We start from the raw sequence: 22599 nt of genomic DNA on the forward strand, positions 1-22599 counted from the left end.
ATTTAGACTTTTTTGATTGATTAAAAAATAATAATTTTACCTAGTTCAATCCAATAGAGAGGCATCTATTGCCGACATATTGAATGCGTTGAGGTAATTTGTTTTTATTAGTTTTTATATGAATGAACTGAATATTTCATTTTATTGTTTTGCATCAATTGCTCTCTGTTGCAACCATCCAATCAATAGATATTTTTAAATATTTTATATTTAATTTTTACTGACCATGAACCCACCATACTAAGTTTTACTTCCATGTATTGATTTGCAGTTTACTGTGTTTAAATTTGTGTTATATATCTTTACATAAGTTACATTTTATTATATCTATATCTGCAGTAGTATCTGCAGCTGTACTCTCAGTGCTGAGAAACCATAAGAAAAATCACAGCATTGTAAATGCCAACAATACAGGGAACCTTTCATACTTTATTAATATTAAGGAGCATTTGAACCTATATGTGAGATATGGTATTAAGATTCATAAGACTCATATAGAACAAAATCACCTATAATGCTTTAGTTTAAACATTTAAGTAGTTATTTTTCTGCATAATCATTTCAGTTCATTGTAAACAGAGAAGATGGAACAAATTTCTGGATATCTTTGGATTTATAACCTTTGAAAGATCTGAAATGATATTACATTTATTTCTTGTAAACCTCAAAAACAAAACTCAACAGGACAGTCCTCTAAACCTGAAAAATCTCTAATAAAGAAGAATGACTCAGAAGCTCTTTTTGGTTGCACTCATTCATATTCAGATTTTTATCTCTCAATTATCTTTCACAGAGCCAGTAATGACCCCACCTTTGTTTACTCCTGGAAGTAATTTGTGTAATACAGATGTCTTTTTCTGTTTATAAGGATTTTAGTCTTATGTCAATGTGTTATTTTTTTCTAACAAAAGCTACATTATTTGGCAGGTTGGCATAATATTAAGCTGTCCTTGGTAGGATTTGAAATATTGCTCTCTTTCAGTAAAAGATAGCTGTTTCCAGACAGCATAAAATCAGGCATTACTGCTGGCTCACAGAATTCCTCACATAATATGGTTTATTTTGCTGTTGTGAGTGCCTGCACCAAAAATCTACAGAAAATCTGAGCTTTGTGTATCCCTTAAACATTGGCAGCTTTGATACTATACTCACATTAACCTCCTTTTCAGACATCACGGAGGAGGATATTCCTATTCTTCTGTGCATGTATTTCTATTGTCGCTGCTTGTCATTTTATTCTTTTTTTAAATTTTTTATTCTCACCAGAGGACATTTTTCCATTTATCTGCAGATAGAATGGGGGGTGGGGGGGGGTAAGAGAGAGAGAAACATCGATGTGCGAGAGATGCATCTACTGGCTACCACCCACACGACCCCAACTGAGGCCAGGGACAAAGTGCAACTGAGGTATGTGCCGCAACCGAGGTACTTGCCCTTAGTGGGAACCAAACCCTTGTCTCTCTGGTCCACCGAACGATGCTCTAACTGCTTAGTCAAACTGGCCAGGGCTCATTTTATTCTTTCAGTGTGTTGACATATGGGGATTTCGTCACCCTTCTTGCACAAAGTTCTGATACCTCTCTCTGCTATTTTTTTTTTTGTTTATATTGGAAATTATGGTAGAATTTAATGTGGTTATATTGAAAGTGTTTATTTTACTCTTTTTTCTCCATTTTTTTCCTTTATAACTTTTTAATATTGTCCCAAGATGCAAGTACTTGTTACTATTTTGTCACTTATATCTCTTTCCTTAGCTTAGTATAATACTTTGAGGATTTATTTTCATTAAGGAAGATTCTTCATTTTGGAGGATTTATTTTATTTTATTGCTGTTTGATAATTCAAAAAAGTCACTTTGGCTGAAATATGCATTGTATAAAAAGATAATGCTTTAAATTATCAATGCTATAAACATTGGAAGGAGGGTGTTTACATATTACAGAACATTTAAAAAGTTTTATAGCATAAATTTAATATTTGCAAATAAGCAGTTTATATGCTGATTTTAGTAATATGTAGCTATATTTTGAAGCTGTTTATTTTTAAAATATCTACAAGAGAGCAGTTTTTAGTTTGTATATACATACTTTAAAATTGTATTTTTTTAAAATTTTCTGTAAGTTAATTTAAATATACTTTCCTCTAGTTTTCTCTAAAATTAGTCTTAATTAACAAGTACTGATAAATGAGTCTACCATATCTTATTAACTTTTTAAGTTACATGATTTTCTTTTGTTTTTATATAGAGGACATCTTTTAAAAAGACTTTCTGAGTTCTGATTCAGTATTTTTCTGCTTAAGCTCCGACAGCACCTAGTAATTTGTTCAGTTCAATGCAATGGAATCGCTTTTAGACCTATTATCTTCATTATTACCATGTAAATAAAGCATTATGGTTCATATTCCAGACCTGGATTTCTTTTTAGGCATTGAAGTAGACTTAATGATAGCTTCCTAAAATCTATCTTTATAATAGTGTTTTTCTTTGGGATAATAATGTCTTATATGTCAAATGCCCAAAAATTTTATCATAGCACCATTAAAATACTTCAAAATATGTGAAACATCTTTAAGCCCTCCTAATTTTTGTGCACAAAAACAATAGTTCTCATTCTCTCTCTTTCTACACATACACAGAGAGAGGGAAAGGTTCCTGGACCCATTTTGTGGCTAATAAACAGAAATGGTTTTTGTTGGGCTAAACGCCATTTCATTTGCAATTTTTTATTTGGTGGCATGAATTTCATCATCAGTCCCAAGGTTTTTGTTTTATTCTTTATGCTGGCCAACCATCAATTTATAGTGCTTTTATTTTGTTTTGTTTTAACCTGGGAGTTAGTTAAATGTATTGTGTAATAAATTGCTGGTCCAACTAATGCCTATTTGTTGCCATATTACTTTAGAATTTTTAAAATGTAATAATATTCTGTTAAATGTTTCTGAATTTCTGTTGTCTGCCTCCAAAGCACAGTGGTACAACTTTGGTGTTTAACTTGTGAATTTTTTTTCAAAGCATTCTTATCTTGTTTACTCATGAAATGTCTTGCAATTCTGAATCATAGATTCAAAGAATCATGGAGTTGGAAGGGACCTTCAAGGTTGCTATGTTTCTGAGGAAATTTAAACGTACCCTCTGATGTTAAAAGCCTTTTTTAAATCTCTTCTTTTGTCCAGTTATTTTATCTACACTTTTAGCATAAACCTGATTAGTAAAATCAACAGTAGTTTGTCACCATCGCTTTATTTCTACCTTTCTGGAAATTTAGGCAACTCCTGTTGGTGATGATAATGAGAAAAAGAGGAATGTGATGTTTTAGAAAAGAAAATGGAGATGATATCAATGGTAGTGATATTTTTTGAGGAAGCCATGAAAAAGATGAAGGAGAAAATATACTGCTAGATATGTGTAAGAGACTACTGAGTCAGAACTCAGAAAGGCAAGAGCAGAACCTGAGAAGATATGAGGCAGATAATATATACATCATCCTAGTCATAGACTTCTAACAATGCCATCTTTTGAAGGGAGGTAGGGAGTAAGGTCACTTGCATATTTATTATTTCCAAGGATAAAATAGCTTTGTAAAATATAATAAAGCTGTATAAAATAGTTTTACAATATATTTCTATATAGTGCCACAAAGGAAGTCCTTTAAAAGTTCAGGTTCATGGAAGGATAAATGAAAATGATTTTAAAAACAAATTGTTGTATTGAATATAAACCTATTCATGTAAACCTTCATATTCACATGATTTCAGTCTTCCAATCCTGTTTGTTTCTCTAAAACACACTCATTTTCTCAGCCTTGAGTTCTCAATACATAGTGGTTTTCAAGAACCTTATTTCTGAGGTTGGGAGAGACTAGATAGAATTAAAATAATAAATTAACTGCCTGCCTATTTACTGTGTTTCAGCCCTACTTGTCTATCAACAAGCCCAATTGGATAAGAAAATTAAGGTCGCATTTATTATTACCAGAATGGCAATGTGCATGTTCTGGCATTATGTTGACAAAATATTGTACTTAATTCTTTGTTTCCCAAAAGGTCAGGTCTTAAGGTGTTTGCTTCTTAGTGTATCCCAAATTCACTCACTGATATTCCTCAAATAACAAATGTAATTATGGTGGTCTGTCAGAACCAAATGGGTTTCTTATTCCAGCTGAAGAGACACCCAGTCCACATCAAATGGACATTTTTAGAGAATGCTGGGGGTGGGGGTGGGGGTGAGAAAGAATTGCTTCTTTTTCTTTCTCTAATGAAAATGTATCATTTACTATTAATACCTTGAGTAACTTTGTTATTATCAACTTTCATAGAACTTGCTTTGGACTTTAAAAATAGGTTTTTTTACTGAACCATATCATCTGGACAAGTTTCAAGGGGGCTCAACACAAGGCTTAATTTGGTGGACAAGATTTAGAATTACCAGTGGTTCTTTGTATTTGAAAGCGATTTAGGCATATGCAATAACCAACTGTTATGCTGTTTACAAAGAAAGAATAATTGCATTAAAGCCATAAGTAAAAGTTACCCAAGGTCCACTAAAAGAATAATCTGGAATAAACCTAATAATGGTCCTAAGTGGTACTAAGCACTGGCTTGAATATGTTCAGATGAAGATTATTCTCTGTGATAAAAACAGTTGAGAAAACAAATCTTCCTTGGATTGCATAATTGGAGCTCTTACATGGAAGAAATTTGGAATCTTTAAAAAAGCAAACATAGGCTGAAAATATTTTTAGTTCATTGAATATTTGTTTTCTGTTGAAATAAAATACTTTATACTGTTTTATTTTATTCTGTAATTTCTTACTACAATCTGTTTCCATTCAGCCATATATAAAATTTGTGAATTAGAAATTTTTTTAAGTCACCTATCAAATCAGAATGAATGGGATCTTGAGGGCTATGAAATTGCATGCTGTTAATGCTATAAAAGCAATCACCTATAAAAGTTCAGGTTAGACTATAGTCCCCATAGTTTGGGGAAGTAGAAAGCATGTTTTCTTCCTATAAAAACTGCCATATTTTAAAATTAGGAGTGCTTAATATTTTAAGAAAGCAGTTTTTCATTTACAAAATTGGGAAAAAATTAGGTAAAACTATAAATTTTATATCCCAATACTGAACCATACTTAAAGGATTTTAAGTAGTATAGGCTTATAGACCATTATATTCAGAAACAAGCCTGAGGTTTTTAGGGTAACCCTTAGTCTCACAGAGGCCTTATTATATAAATTGTACAGAATAATAGAAATTATGTAAAGCTAAATGAGGACTTAGAAATCATCTTTTTGTGAGGAAGAGAATTGGCATACTCCTTTCAGTGGGAAACCTGGGAAACCTTTCAATAGGTTGGATGGTGTAAAGCAGAAATTTATGTGAAGATATATTAGGTAAGGCTTCCAGAGCTACTGGAGATTTTAGGTTAATGGACGGGGCCTTCAAGAATTACTATAGTATGATCTCTTACCATTTGAGACAGCATGGAGTGACCTGGGGAGTATTATGCTCAGTGAAATAAGCCAGTCAGAGAAAGACAAGTATCACATAATCTCACTTATATGTGTAATCTAATGAACAAAATAAACTGATGAATAAAATAGACCCACAGATATGGAAGCATGGAACAGACTGACAAATCTCACAGGGAAGGGGGCGGGGGTGGAAAGAGGTTAACCAAAGAATTTATATGCATATATGCAATAACCCATGGACACAGACAATATTGTAGTAAAGGTGGATGGCGGGGAGACTTCTGTAATACTTTCAACAATAAAGAAAAATGTAAAAAAAAGAATTACTATAGTTGATTGTAGACTGCATGAATTTGAAACCCAGTCTGGCAGTTATCAGCTGTAAAACCTTGGGCAAGTTAATCTCTGACTTTCAATTTCCTCATCTGTAAAATGTAGATGAAAATAGCACTTCTTAGGATTGTTGGGAGAACGAAAGTAAGTAATACTACTTAGAATTTACCAATCAATAAATGTTCCTAATAGTGTATTTAAAAACAAGGAGAATATCTTAGCACCTTAATATGACAAATTTGGAGATATTTAGCAATGTCTGTTATTGAGACTATTGTATTTTTTAATTATTAAAGATAATATACATAGATTGGATTCTTTTGTAATGTGGAGTATTGTGTGATTTAGTTATTGGTTCTTATTAAAAATATATAGTTTTCCTAAGGAAACACTAAACCATATTCTCTGTGACTTCTGTATATCAAAAGAGGCCAAATTATTGAAAACAATGTTAATTCTTGTTAATTCACTCGTTACTAATAATGGCAATTAATATGCTGCTACTCTCAGTTAACCCAAATTACCTGGACTATGAGACATTAAAAGAGTTAGCTATAGTAGTCCTCAGAAGATATGGGAAAGTTCATGCAGCATAGGGACACTACAATTTTTAAATCACTCGTAGTAGAGTATAATAAAGAGAAATACTATAATAAATATAGTATTTTCCTCACCCAGTCATTGCAAAATACTATACGCAATTACTATAAAGACCAACAAATAAAATCACCACATATGTATTAAATGCTTTAGTCTAGTTGCTGGAAAATTATAATCTACTTGAGGGAATAAAAAAGACATGCCAAGTCCTAAATGATAACACAGATAGAAATAAGGGACCTCAAGTGAGTACCTGGTTAATTAGCTAAGTGATTTGCCATTATTAGTGTAGGAAATCAAAAGAAAAAGAGAGTTTTTAGTGTCAGAGTGATGGAAATTTTCTTCAAGGGTCCGGGAAGCCTTATTTGAGCCAAGTTTTAGTTGACCAAGGGATAAGAGATAAGCAGCAAAAGTCAGCTGCGTTCAGATAGTAGAAGATCAAGAGTCTTGCCAAATGACATTGGGATTTCATAACTGCAAACCACAGAGGCATATATGCAGTCCATCCTGTAGATTTTAGAGATAGATTAGCTCCCTATTTGGGAAGCCATTTGGGAAGCCCATGACTATTTACCAGCTACTAAGCAGCAATCGGCATGGGCAGGGAGGTGAGGAGGGCATCAACCCTACTCATAAGCTGAAGATTGATATTAACTTAATAGAAAAACCTAAAATCTTTAGTAGCATAAACTAGGTTAGTAAAAGAAAATAAATATAGTTGTCTTTAAAGGTTTAGTAGTTATTGAGATCACCATGCTTATTGTGTATAACAGAGACTCAGATATTTACCTCTGTTTATTAGACTTTTCTTTTTCAGAAAGAATCTAAAGAAAATGTGTGTATGAATATATTATTTTTATTGCAAAGTATTTCTGGATTTGTTTATAAGAACTTTCAAAACTAAAATGCTAACAGCCTATTTAATGTTATTTTTAGTAAGTTATGTTAGTTCGTGCATGTTCTTAAAGGAAATGATTTGACATATTTTCTTTTAAAAAATATTGGCTTTGTATTTAAACAGAGAAAAAGATGCTAGAGAGCTTTTCCCCCCATTAAGTTAGGGACAAAATAATTTTAATTCTGAGATATTGAGGGCGTGTTTCTGCTTATATATGAGGTTCTAGGTTAAATTTTCATTATGGAATATAATCTAGATTTGGTTGGTGGTGGTGGTTGTTCTTTTTGCCACAAGTATTTCATTGATTGTCTACACAGTTTACTGAAGAGGATACAAAAGCTTACAAAACATGTAATCCATAAACATTATTTTAGCTTACCTGCATTGATTTATTGCTGAAGTTCTATTTACTCTATGTTTAAAGTTATTTCTTATCTAGTGGGTCTCGGAATACCTTTTAATATTAGAAATATAATCTTAGAATAAAACACAAAAAGGATTTTTATAAATGCCAATAAGGTCAATTAGTAGTCAGTGTTCATAAATACTTGGAGCACTGTTTTACAAGGACTATGGAACTTTGCATTATAATCATCAGACATGTCTTTAAAAATAGAGACTTGTGCCCTTAGCATAGTTCTGAATTAGAATCTCTGGATGTGTTACCTGGAAATTTGCATGTTAAAATAGTATCTTTGGTCCTTAAGTGCTTTATAGTTTGGGATTCACTTTAATTACCATTTATGTCATGCTTGGATGCTTGTAATTGAAGATATTACATAGGGGGGGTGTGTGTGTGTGCATGTGTGTGTATGTGCGCATGTGTGTGTATATGCGCCTTTGCATGCATCATGGAAGCATTGAAGTAGTTTTAAATATTTAATAGTCAGATTAGCAAGTATCTCAGTAGTTTTCATAGACTTCTGTAGACAGTATTTTTTTCCCAGTAGTGTCTTATTAGTTATTCTATAGAAACTAAAGCAAATAGTTTCAATGAAATTATTTCTTACCTGAAGAACAAATACACTTCCTTAATGCATTTTAAGAGTACCTGGGCCCAGGCCCCACATCATACCAATTAAATCAAAATATCTAAGGAACAGGCTGACTCTTGATGTATTTTAAAGAGTTCCAAGTGTTTTTAATGTACAGCTGCAACTGAGAAACGGAGATAATATACAAATGACCAAAAAGAACAATGATGTTGCTAATCCAAAAATTACTGATAAGCTTGGAAATCCATAGTACTCCAAACAACATACTAAAAGTATGACACAGTAGGATCCAAAACCTGTTTTCCCTAACTGCATGTCTCTGACTCGTTTTTAAAAAATCAAAGAAAATTAGAAACAAAATTTTTCAGCAAAGAACATTTTCTGTGGGTAATTCCAGTTCTCTTTTAGGGGCAATTTCTTTTCAAAGATCTCTGCTAAGCATCACTGGGTTTGTATAAGGTACTGATTGGGCAGTTTAATTGATAAGGGAAATAAAATTTTGACCTTTTGATGGGGACAGATATATTGAACTAGTTGATTTTTATGATTTTGGCATTTATAAGCAACTCAAGTATAATCAAGAATTATTTTTAATTATCTATTTTGAACAAGGAAAATATTTTCTGGAGTGTGGCACCGTGCATGTAGAACATCAGAATCAGTGTTTAAAATAAAATAAAATGTTCGTAGGAACTAGGCGGCCAAATAAAATTAATACTATAGAAAATGCCAAATTTAATGACATGGATTATAATATATGTTCCACAGAATTTTCTGATTCTTCTAATGTGAAAATCTCATCATTATTACAGTTTATTTACATAAACACATCCTTTGATACACACCTCCCTTTGTTCAAACTCATTAAAGAAAATCATAAAAAGTAATTTCAAGATCTTTTACATTTAAAGTAAATGAAACCATATTTATAACCTCAAATTTATGATATTTTCTTATGTTTCTCTTTTAGATGCTTATTGAGAATATCAGTTTCTGCGTGTGGGCAGTAGATATTGATGGTTATATGGTTTACAGACAACATCCTTAAAAGATAGACACTCAAGGTAAGTAATAACTATAGCCTCAAAATAATCTCATTTAAATGGTTGTGGTTTTCAGATTATAATTTGACTTGCTAAACTTGCATACTTTTTATTACTGGCCCTGTCTAAGCGACCTCACAACCACATGCATTCATATTTAGGTGCAAATTTTTATGCCCTAACACCATCATGACAGGAAGTATCAGATTTTATTTACCACATGCAGTTGATAAAATTGATATGATAGAGAGCAAATCAGTTGAAAAGAATGGAGAAGTAGTTTCCATCAACTCTGTGAGCACAACTCAGTCAGAGTTTAACTTGAAAAAAATAATTAAACAAAAACTATTCACTGCACTTTTCCTTTTAATGTATTAATTAATCTGTTCTTTTAACCGTGTTAAGGACTTGTTCTTTAACACTCCAGAAACCCTGTCAAATACTCAAAGTATTAACTCTGAATACCAAATCTCTTTTTACTATTTTCTTGAGTCCCCAAAGATTTGTCTTAGCCTACCGTATCTGTTAGCATGTTCTGTCCGTGCCTCCAGTGATTACATGCTTATAATACTAAGCACATTTTGAATACATTTTGGTAAAATTTTGAGTGGGATATGAAGGGTACAAAATATAAATAATGTTGCATGTCAGGTGTGTACAATGGGACCTTGGAGAGTACATGACCTGTAAATGGGGCACTTCTGTTCAGCTCTAGAGTTCTAAGTGGAAATTAGAGACTAGTAAAATCATATTTTATGATTTTTTTCAGAAGAAATACAGATTTTGAAAAGTCCTAATTTTTCAATGTCAGTGAAAAAACTCTACTTTTACTACTGTATGAGCCAAATAAAACAGTTTATAGCCTTTGGAAGGGGAATTTTTTTCCTTTGTTCTATGTTTCTTCATTCTTTTAGAACACAAGTACTTAGAATCTATTTTTTCTCCTTAATTTGTAGTTAGCAGCTTAGTGATTTTGTTAGTTTTCTGTGATGACTATTATTGTCAGAAATGACTTCTCTTGAAAATATAAAGGGTATAAATATTACTTATTTTTCATTCATTTCTACAGTTATATATGGTGAGTTGGTTTCTTGGAACAGCTATTCAATTGTTTTCTGAATTATAATAATTAGACAGTTATTTTTATAGTTTTTTTCATCTCCACAGTCTAAAACGGAGCCTTTGATTAAGGAAAAGAATGGGGAATTCTTTTTTTGTTTGTTTTAATGGACCTTTTGCATAGAGAAAAGAGTAAATCACACTCATCAGTCCATGGCACACTGTCATCTTTGGTCTATGCAAAGCACTTATTTTATTTATTTATATATTTTCATTTTCACTCTCATGCTCCTGACCTTAACCCATAGGAAACCATTCTCTTATGATGGTCTAAAATAATATCTACTGCACTGTTCTCTTTTGTTTGTATATGTTTTCATAATATGAGTATTGTTTTGTATACATGTATTTAAAAATATTTTAAATGGAAATTTTCAAGTAAATGGAAAAGGGAGAATAATATTTTGAACCTCCATGTGTGCATCTCTTACCTTCAGCAGTTACCTCATGGTTGAAGTTGTTGTAACTATATCTCTACCCTCCCCCTTCCCCATTTGTATACATGAAATTGTTTTTAAATAAATTTTTTGTTGATTTTTTTTAGAGAGAGAGAGGTACATCCATTGGTTGCCTCCTGTACACCCCGCACTGGGGATCAAGCTTGCAACCCAGGCTTGTGCCCTGGCCAGAAATTAAACCGGGACCTCTCAGTTCATGGGGCAACGCTCAATCCACTGAGCCACACTGGCCAGGCTGTATACATGACATTTTAATATGCATAAATGGTATTGTGCTCTGTATCTCATTCTGTTTCTTACTATTTTATTTTACTTAACCTTAGTTTTTATTATTTATGTATGTTGTGTTTATATTGCTTCTAACTACTGCATAGCATTCTATGATTTATTGCTACCATGTATTAACTATCCATATTTACCAGTGATTGTCACACTGATTACTTCTAATAACCTATCACAACAAATAATACCTTGTTAAAATCCTCACACTTGTCCTTTTATGGAACTTTGTGAGGATTTCTTTGGGATGTATACCCAGGATCAGAATTGCTAGGATAATAGGATATATGTTTATACTTAATGTGACCAAGTCCTGCCAGATGTTCTACCAAATACTCTGTCAGTCCACACTTTCACTAGCAGTAACCCTTCATTGCTGCCCACCCCTACATTATCTAGCTTTCTGACATTTTCAATCTAATGTGTATAATATTATATTCAGTGTTTTAATTTTAATTCCTCTTACCACTAATGAATTTGAGTATCCTTTTATATTCTTGTAGGCCTTTTGGCTTCCCACTTGCTTGCTAACACTAATTTGTATAATTGTTTCTATCTTTTGATTAATGTTTTTGAAGAGTTTGTTATATATTTCAGATATTCATTTCGTGTCAGTTTTAGATATTAAAAAATATCTGCTTATATTCTTTCAACTATTTTATTCTGCTCATATTATTCTTTTAAATAGACATTACTATTTTAAATATTCAATTAAAAATATTTTCTTGATGTATGTTGCTAGGATACAGAAATGCCATTGGTGTTTTCAAACTTGATCTTGGTTCTATCAATGTTATTGAACTTTAATTCTTAATAAGTTCTTTTTTCTAGGAAGATGTTCATATATCAATTAATAATAATGACAGCTTTATTTATATCCTTTCAATCTAGATTCTTTTACTTCTTTCTAATATCTTTGGTCTGTTTCTTTGGAACTATGTTAAACAGTTGTGGTGACAGGGGTGCATTTTCATCTTATGTTCAGTCTTAAAAAGGATACATCTAGTTTCTCACATAAATATAATGTTTGCTGAAGGTTTTAATATATAATGTTTACCAAGTTAAGAAAGATTCTTCTACTTCTAGCGTGCTGTGCATTCTTATCATAAATAGCTATTGTACCCCATAAAATGTTTTTTATGCATCTGTTAAAATAATCATATGATATTTATCCTGTGGTATATTAATGTTGTGAATTATATGGATAGAAATTTTTAATGTTAAACCACCCCTGCATTCCTAGGTTACATACTACTTGATCATGGTGTGTTATTTTTAATACGTTATTGTATTTGGTTAACAACTGTTTTATTTAGGATTTTAGAATTTACATTCTTAAGTGAAATGTGCTATAATTTTCTTCATTTTCCTCATCTGAGTTTGCATTTAAAATTGTACTAGCCTTACAAAATAAGATGGGCAGTTTTTACTCTTTTTCTATGTTCTGGAATAATTTTATAATATATGAATTTATTGCTTCTTTTTTTTAATTCTTTTATTTATTTTTATTGTTGAAAGTATTACAGATGCTCCCCTTTTTTCACCCATTGAACCCCTCCTCCCCACTCCCATCCCCACCCCGTGCCTTCCCCAATTTAATGTCTGTGCCCATTGGTTCTACATATATGCATATAAGTTCTTTGGTTTATCTCTTCTCACTCCCCCCACCCCCATCCCTCTGAGGTTTGTCATTCTGTTTCCTACTTCCATGACTCTGAGTCTATTTTGATCAACAGCTTATTTTGTTCATGATGTTCCATAAATAACTGAGATCATGTGGTACTTTTCTTTCTCTGATTAATTTCGCTCAGCATAATACTCTCCAGGTCCCCTCCATGTTGTCTCAAAGGATAAGAGGTCTTTTTTTCTTACAGCTGCATAATAATTCATTCTGTAAATGTAGCGTAACTTTTTTATCCAATCTTCTGCTGATGGATACTTGGGTTGTTTCAAGATCTTAGCTATTGTAAATAGTACTGCTATGAACATAGGGGTGCAAATATATTCTTTCTGATTGATGTTTTAGGCTTCTTAGAATATATTTCTAGAAGTACAATCACTAGATCAAATGGCAATTCAATTATTAATTTTTTGAGGAAGCATTGTAATGTTTTCCATAGTGGCTGCCCCAGTCTGCATTCCCCCTAACAGTACTATCGTCCCCTTTTCCTTACATCCTCACCAGCACTTGTTGTTTGAGGATTTGCTGATGGGCCACCATTCTGGCAGGTATGAGGTGATATCTCATAGTCGTTTTAGTTTGTATTTCTCTGATGATGACAGATGTTGAACATTTTTTATATGTCTCCTGGCCATTTATATGTCCTGTTTGGAGAAGTGTCTATTCAGGCCCTCTGCCCATTTTAATTGGATTGTTTGTCTTCCTTTTGTTGAGTTGTATGAGTATTCTGTATATTTTGGGTATCCAGTGTATCATTGGCAAATATGTTTTCCCAGAGACTGGATTTTATTTTCATTTTGATGTTGGTTTATTTTGACCAGAAGCTTTTTTAGTTTGATGTATAACCATTTATAATTTTTTTCCTTTGTTTCAGTTGCCTTAGGCAATGTATCAGTTAAAATTCTGCTATGTATGATAACTAAGATTTTTCTGCCTACATTTTTTTCTAAAATTTTATGGTTTCACAGGTTACATTGAAATTCTTTATCTATTTTGAGTTTATTCTTGTGTACGGTATAAGTTGGTGGTCTGGTTTCACTTTTTTGCAAGTGCTTGTCCAATTTTCCCAACACCATTTATTGAAGAGACTGTCTTTTCTCTATTGTATGCTCTTGCTCCCTTTGTCGAATATTAATTATGCATACAGTCTTGGGTCGATTTCTGGGTTCTCTGTTCTGTTCCATTGATCTATATGCCTGTTCTTGTGCCAGTACCAGGCTGTTTCGATTATGATGATTTTGCAGTATAACTTGATATCTGCTATTGTGATCCCTTCCACTTTGTTCTTCTTTGTCAATATTGCTGTGTCTATTAGGTGTATTTTTTGGTTCCATTTAAACTTTTGGAATATTTGTTCTAGATTTGTGAAATAAGCCATTGGTACTTTAATAGGGATTGCATTGAATCTATAGATTGCTTTGTTAGTATGGACATTTTAGTGATGTTGATTCTTCCAATCCATGAACAATATGGTCTGTGTTTCCATTTTTTTATATCTTCCTCTATTTCTTTTTTCAATGTCCTGTAGTTTTCTGAGAATAGGTCTTTTACCTCCTTGGTTAAGTTTATTCCCAAGTATCTTATTTTTTTTGTTGTTGTCACATGGTAAATGGGTTGTTTTTTAGTTTCCCTTTCTAAGTTAAATGTGTATTCAAACTTGTGTAAGACTATCTAGTTTTGAGGATTTTTGAGAGATTTCTTAGAAAGTTATTTGCACCTTTAATGCTCTTTGGTCTAGTCAGGTTTTTTCCCTCAGCTTTTTCTAATCACCTTTCCCATGGGTACTGATGACATCTAATGGTCTCCCTATCTACAAGTATAATTCAGACCCAGTTTCCTTTGAATTAGGAAATATCTAGACAGTCTTGTCGTCCATATCCAAGTTAGCGATGTAATGGTCACCCCCCCCCACCACCACCACCACCACCCTTTCGAACTGACCAGGGATTCATTGTTTTAACCCTGACCAGGGAACTCTGATCTGCCCAACCTTGCTTCACGTAAACTTCCACTGCCACATATATAAATTAATCCTGTACTCCAACAGTTTTCTTCTTTCCCATAACCAAAAACTTTGGTTAGTAATGCCCTGAATTGAGTTCCTTACATCTCTTGAAACTATTAACCATTGTCCTGGCCAGTTTGGCTCAGTGGTTGGAGCATCTGCCTGCAGACCAGAGAGTGCTGGGTTCGGTTCTCACCAGGGGCACATACCAAAAAAAAGCTATTACCATACTTCTGGTTACACATGTCAAGGTTATATAAAAGGCAAATATTTTGACTAAGGAATAAGTAAGGTATTATGTTCAGGGAAGATACGTGTTGGGAAAAAAATAGGCAATCATCTGTTCTAATGTCCTTTCGGGTATATAACAAATTGTAGTGAACTCTGGGAGATTTTCACTGCATATCCAGAGTTTGAAATTTTATAGTAATCATGTATTAACCAGAAAAAAACTTAAAGGTATCCCCACCTAGCAAAATGTGGAAGTTCATAGACCCACTAACAACAACAAAAAATTGTCAATGAACATATGTTATTGTAATTTTAATACATTTGAATGTACTTTTAATATTTTAATTCAGTTTTTCTGACACACATTGACAATGTATCTTTCTTTTTAATCCTTTCTTACTTGAAAAAAAATGTGATATTTGTATCCCCTCTGAAAAGATTCTTATACATTCTGACAACCCTTCATCTCCCTCACCTTCCCAAACCCCATCATGTTGCTATTATCTACTTTAAATTCTAAACTGAGGTAGTCAAATATTCTTTTACTTTGCTGTTAGCTATTTTTAAAGACAACAAACTTTACCAAGGTCTTTGATCAGCCTTATTTTATACATCCTTTAAATATTTTCTGGATTTGTGTCTCTTTCTATTTGACTATTTCTTCAATAACAGTTTTCTGAGACCTTGGATGTTTGAAATATATTATCATGTCCTCATAATTAAAAGACTGCATGGCTGTGTATAAAATCTAGGTGATAAGTTTTTAATACTTTGAAAATCCATGGTATTTTTATTTTGTTGTGTCCATCATTTCTTCAAATACATTATTTTTATTTTTCTCTCTGCATCCTTGTTATTCAGATGTTAGTAGTGACAGTCCGTTTGCATTTATTTATTTATTTATTTATTTATTTTATATCTATCTTAGTCTTGAAGATTTTCTCAAACTGGTCTTCAAATTCATTAATTTATTCCTTATTTTAATTTTACTATTTATCTAATCTATATGTTTCAATTATTAGATTTTTTCATACCTATATTTCTGCTTGCTTCTTTGTTTTCTTGTTTTTATTAGGTATTACTATACTTATTAGGCTAATTTTATTTTATTTCATTTTTTATTAATTTATTTTTGTTACAGATGTTTCTCCTTTTTTCCCCATTGACACCTACTCCTCATCTCCCCCACCCCATCCCCAGTTTTGTTGTCCATGGCCATCGTTTATGTGTACATGCATATAAGTTCTGTGGTTTATCTCTTCCCTCCCCCCACCTCTTCTGAGGGTTGTCAGTCTGTACCCTACTTCCATGTCTCTGGTTCTACTCTGTTCCTCAGACTGTTATGTTCATTATATTCCACAAATAAGTGAGATCATGTGATATTTATCTTTCTCTGCTGGGCTTGTTTCGCTTAGGATAATACTCCAGGTCCCTCCACGTCGTCTCAAAGGATAAGAGATCTTTCTTTCTTACAGCTGCATAGTATTCCATTGTGTATATGGACCACAGCTTTTTTATCCATTTGTCTACTGATGGACATTTGGGCTGTTTCCAGATCTTAGCTATTGTAAATACTGCTGCTATGAACATGGGGGCACATATATTCTTTCTGATTGGTGTTTCAGGTTTTTCAGGGTATATTCCTAGGGATGGGATCACTGGGTCAAATGACAATTCAATTTTTAATTTTTTGAGGTAACACCAAAGTGTTTTCCATAGTGGCTGCACCAGTCTGCATTCCCACTAGCAATGTACTAGTGTCCCCTTTTCTCCACACCCTCGCCAACACTTGTTGTTTGATGATTTGTTGATGGCAGCCATTCTGACAGGTGTGAGGTGATACCTCATAGCTGTTTTAATTTGCATATCTCTGATGATTAGCTATATTGAGCATTTTTTCATATGTCTCTTAGCCATTTGTATGTCCTCATTTAGAGAGGTGTCTATTTAGTATTAGGCTAATTTTAAATTCTTTGGCCATCACACCTAGCATTTCTACTTTTCTTAGAATCTGAATGACAATATGTTACTTTTCTTAGGAAATAGTTATGCTCTTCAAAATGTCTTCATATTTTGACCTATGAGACCATTTTCCCCAGGATATATCGGCTACCCTATTGTAAAATGTACCACGAAAACACAAATCATAGAAAGTTGAAATGGCTAAATTAATATTAGACAAACTAAACATGTGGACAGGAAAAAAGACATCTTTACCAAAAATAAAGAGGAAATTTTATAATAATAAGAAAAAGTTTATCAAGAGAACACTTTGTCCTAAATTTGTATGCACCTAACAAAGATCTTAATATATGAAGCAAAAAGGAATAGAGTTGAAAAGAGAAATAGAAAAATCCACAGTTATAATTAGGCATTTCAATGTTCTTTTCTCTATAGTTGTTCGGAAATGTAGACAAATCAGTAAGGATACAAACCTTGAACAACTGTAATCCAACCTGATCTAATTGACATTTATATAACATATACTCAATAACAGCAGAATATACATTCTTTACCACTATGTATGGAACATTCTCCGTGATAGACCTTCTGCTGGATCATAGAACACATCTCAGTAAATTTTAAAATACTGAAGTCATTCAGAGTATGTTTTTTAGAGGGAAAAAAACAGAATTAAGTATCAACTAAAAACAAAATAGCATGAAACATTACCAAATATTTGGTAATTAAGCACTATACTTCTAAACAACCTATGATTCAAGACGAAATCATAAGGGACTTTGGAAAGTATTTTAAACTGAATGATAAAATAGAACATAACCAAAATTTGTGAAATGTACCTCAAGCAGTGCTTAGAGAGAAATTTATCATTTTAAGAGAAGGAAAAGCAAATTAAATCCATTAGTAACAAGAAACAAGGGAATTTAGGCAGTATTTAGGCAGTACCAAAAAAGGAGAAAATCAGTGAAAGCAAAAGATGATTGTTTGAAAATATCAATACAATCGATAAATCTTGCTAGTCTGATCAACGAGAGAGAGAGAGAGAGAGAGAGAGAGAGAGAGAGAGAGAGAGAGACCCTGTTAAACTAGCCAGTGAGGAATCTTGATGATGATAGCCTTTCACTTCTTGAGTCACGTTAGTGAAATATGGCCTGACTGCTATCCCTTATCTCTGCTGGCACAGGTATCATTTGGGGATCTTTCTTCCTATTTCATGGGATTCCATTTCACTCTCCTTTGTTGAAACTCCTGTTGCTTAATTAAACCTTTTTTAAAGATTTTGCTCTCTCATTGTCATGGAGCCAGTCCTCTAGGAGGGTCTTAAGAAAGGACGTGTAAGAAATCATTTTTCACTCTCACTAAGCCTTAAATATCCATAGATGTTAGATAGTTTCACTTTGGTTTCATCTTTGGTTTCATTTATGTTGCCTTAACCTGTTCTGCCTTGTAAAGGTAATTAGGAATAGCTATTTTACCATTTAATGGTTTTGTACCACCATTAAAAAATACCTTCTCTTTATTTAATCTCTGTATCTACATGAGGGAAACATTCTTGTAAGTCAAATTAAGATTTTTAACACTATTATTAGCAAGACTTCGTATCTTGAAAACTTGGTGGTTTTTATGAAATGCAAGGAGGTAGGCAGTCTGGTAACCCAAGAGGTCAATGGGGAATCTGTGAGCTAGATAGAGTCAGCCCTGGTTCCTGTTGTTGTTTCATATAAATATGAATGGCATTGCCTCATTCACCCACAATGATTGGCACTATTTTACTGTGTCAAATAAAGGGGATTTTTTTTTTCTAGGCAAACTGGTGTGTGTGTGAAAAAAGAAAATATTTTATGTATAGAATAAATGCATTATATAGCTTTGAAATGCCTCCATTACCATTTACCAAACTTTGGAAATAAATAGTTATTACATGAAAAGAAATATGTGGTATATTATATTTACCAAAACTGGCCACAGATGTATTTCTAATCCCACAGGTTCTTCCAGAACCTTTCTAGTTTGTCATCAAGAGGTGTCATCTTTCCCATCTCCCTGAAATTTGTCTGCCTTGATGAGAATACAAGGGAAGTGACACTAGGTGGCTTCAGAAACTTAGTCATAAAAGGAATTAAGGCTCTGCATGGATCTCTCTCTCTCTCTCAGGGTGCTCACCCTTAGAACCTAGACCTCCATATTGAGGAAGCCCAGGCCAAATGAGAGGCTACCACCACACTAGGCATGTGACTGAGCACTTTTCAGATCATTCCAGTCCCAGGTCTTCCAGCTGCCCCAGCTAGCATCAAGTAGAGCAGTGGCCAGCCATGTCTGCTGAACTCTGGCTGAGCTTGTGAACAATGTAAGTGGTGTTTGTTATGTAGCAATAAGTAACTGGTACAGAAAGGGTTCTGTTTTAAAATAAGTTTGGAAAATACTTATTGAACAGCAAAGGAAGTTTCTTTGCTGTAGGCTACAGGGAAGCCTTCAGTGTGCTAATATGTTTGATGCTTTCCAGGTCATAGAGTATGTACTAAGCATAAAACATCTCATGTGTCATCATTTGAGAATGCTTCTCCATAGTCATCATTTTAATGGCTATGTATTCTATTAAAAAACCATCATGCTCATCTTCATTTATCTGTGCTTGAACATTTAGGTTATTTACAACATTTGCTGTTACGTGTGTTTTGGTAAAAAATTTGCTTTCTCTTTTAGTTATTACCACAGACTCTGTTCTTTCAAGTAGAATTACTATGCTATCACATCTAAAATTTCTAATGACTACCTACATTACCTTGTAAGAAATTAAAATATTTTCTGTACTATAATCAATATAGATTGCATCTTTTTCTCCAAATACTTGATAGGTATTAACATTTTTCCTCTTTTTTTTTTCATTGCTAAAATGTAAAGTTGAAATACACAGTTGTTTGGGTTTGAATTTCTTTAATTTATACCAAGATTGAACAAGACTAAATCTTTTTAATTGGCCCTTTTTGGGGGCAGAGGTGAGTGGGTGTTGTATCCTCCATGTTTAGCACTACAATTGCCTGAGTCCTCATGCTCTCAGGACAGCTCCACCGCTGAATACCTAGTTTTGTTTCTCAATGTCTCTGTGCTTTGGCTTCCTCATCCATAAAATGAGGATGTAAATCTTACCTATCTTAGGTTGTTATAAGAAGTAAATAAAATAATGCACATAAAGCATTTGACTGGGTGTTTTATATTATGATATTATTTGAAACAGAATGCTGAATAAGTATAAATTTTCTCATACAAAGAAGTTGTAATGATTTTTTATGTTTTTGTAATTTCATCATATATTTGATATAAGAACATTGTTATATTTATTTCACGGTCATTTTCCTTTTTAATCTTTTGATTTTTGTTTTATAAAGTTTTTGAAGGTTTAAAATTGTTTCTATTGCCCTGGCCAGTTTTGCTCAGCTAAAATTAGAGCATTGGCCTGCAAACCGAAGGGTCTTGAGTTTGATTCCCGGTCAAGAGCACGTACCTACTATGCAGGCTTGATCCCTAGCCCCAGTTGAGTTCATGCGGAGGCAACCAACCAAAGTTGATGTTTCTCTCTCTCTCCCCCACTTCCTTCCACTCAATCTAAAAAAAATAATAAATCACCCTGGCTAGTTTGGCTTAGTGGTTAGAGTGTCAGCCTGTCGACCAGAGTCTCAGGTTTGATTCCAGTTAAGGGCACATACCTTGGTTGCAGTTCGGTCGCAGCCCTGCTTGTGGATGTTAACAGCTATAAAAAAAATTCTATAAAATACCTTCACAGCAACACCTAAATTATTGTTTAACTGAATAACTGATAAAGCTTATCTAAGGTGATGCAGAAAACGAACCATTACAAAGGCAACTAATGGGGCAGGCTTTTGATGGTGATTTTAATATTAATACAGTTCATCATTTCAACACCTTTAATTGTGACATTTAAGAGAAAATATAAAATAAAGGGGCTAATATGTTAAAAGTGGAAAGGTTTGTTATTAATATAAATTCTATGTGTTTGTTTATGGATACATTTTTCTATAACGTATTTCTAATGAGTATCTATTATACCAAAAAAAGATATTGTATGCAGTATACAAAGTATGACTACCCCTGACCGGTTTGGCTCAGCGGTTAGAGCATCGACCTGCGGTCCTGAGAGACCCGGGTTCGGTTCCTGCTAAGGGCACGTACCTCGGTTGCAGTTTTTCCCCGGCCCTGGTTGGTCGTGCGGGTGGCAGCCACTCGATGTGTCCCTTTCACATCAATGTTTCTCTGTCTCTCTCTCTCTCTTCCTCTCTCTCCCTCCCACTCTACTTGAACAAAAAATGGAAAAATGTCCTCAGGTGAGGATAACAAAAAAAAACTAAGTATGACTAAATGATTTTATTATCAATGGAAGTGGAGTTCTTGGAGTGCTGTGAGGAAAATAACTTCATGACGACCCCATGGGAGGAAGGGGTTTTGTGGAAGGCTTTATTGGTGGTATAAAATAAACAAGGTTCCCTCCAACATCCCTTCTCTGTCGGTCCCACCATGGAAAAGTGCAGTTCTTGTCTTCAGCAGGGCCAGAATTAAGGCCACTGTCCAAAATTTCTGTTTCATATTAAAGTACAGTCCAGCGTCTGGCTAGCTTAGCTTTTGTTCCCAGGTGCAGTCCATTGCATGTTGGGGCCATGCAGCTGCTTAAGGCCACATGGCTATGGAGAGAGAACAGGCGGGCACACAGGCATGTGCGGTCACAGAGCAAGAGCGAACAAAAGAGCAAGACAAAGGGAACTCTTTGTCCAGAAATTTGACTTTCCAAGGTTTTGCACACTTCTAATGGGGTTCACCTGCTAACCAATTCATTCCTCCCTAGGCTAAACTGACAGGCAAGCACATTCTCTACGTCACCCCAACTTCACTGCTTATTCACCTATCTCCCCCTTTGTTCAGTCCCTTCCCACAGTGATCTTCAGGGAATGAACCAGTGGTTTCCTGGGGAGCATGAAGGTATAGGCTTCCTGGTGAAGCTACCCAAATGACCATGCTTATAATGTCTGGTCTTTTTCCTATTTTTAATATTAATTAACTAGCTAAATGCTGTGATAACAGTTTGAGTATTAAACAAATATATCATGCCATCCAAATGAATTTTAAATCCTCTAACATCTTGTGAGGTTGTATATTTATCTTATGATTCTAACATTCCTTATTATTTTGAACCTCCTCTTCTAGAATTGCTTTCTAAGCCTGAAATGCATTCTCATGACAACATTGATAGTTTCCTCACCTTCTTCACACATTTGCTTAAATGTCACCTCCTCAGTAAGTCCTGTCTGACCATTCTGTTTTGTTTTGTTTTTTTATCCTCACCTGAAGATGTTTTCAATTTTTTGATCAGATAGAGTGGTGGGGGGAGAGAGAGAGAGAGAAACATCGACGTTAAAGGGACACGCCACCCGCACGACCAACCAGGGCTGGGGACAAAGTGCAACCGAGGGATGTGCCCTTAGCGGGAACCGAACCCGGGTCTCTCAGA

At 33.8% G+C, this 22599-nt stretch overlaps 1 protein-coding gene across 1 annotated transcript in view; it reads left to right on the forward strand.

Annotated features, from left to right (window-relative positions):
- Positions 1–22599, forward strand: part of MBD5 (methyl-CpG binding domain protein 5) — a 439511-nt gene that overhangs the window by 139849 nt on the left and 277063 nt on the right. The window contains exon 2 of the mRNA XM_036254977.1: positions 9274–9367. The gene's annotated coding sequence lies outside the window, so the exon portion shown is untranslated. The remainder of the gene's footprint in view (positions 1–9273; positions 9368–22599) is intronic.

This window comes from Molossus molossus, unplaced genomic scaffold (assembly GCF_014108415.1).
Source record: "Molossus molossus isolate mMolMol1 unplaced genomic scaffold, mMolMol1.p scaffold_m16_p_11, whole genome shotgun sequence".
Classification (NCBI taxonomy): Eukaryota; Metazoa; Chordata; class Mammalia; order Chiroptera; family Molossidae; genus Molossus; species Molossus molossus.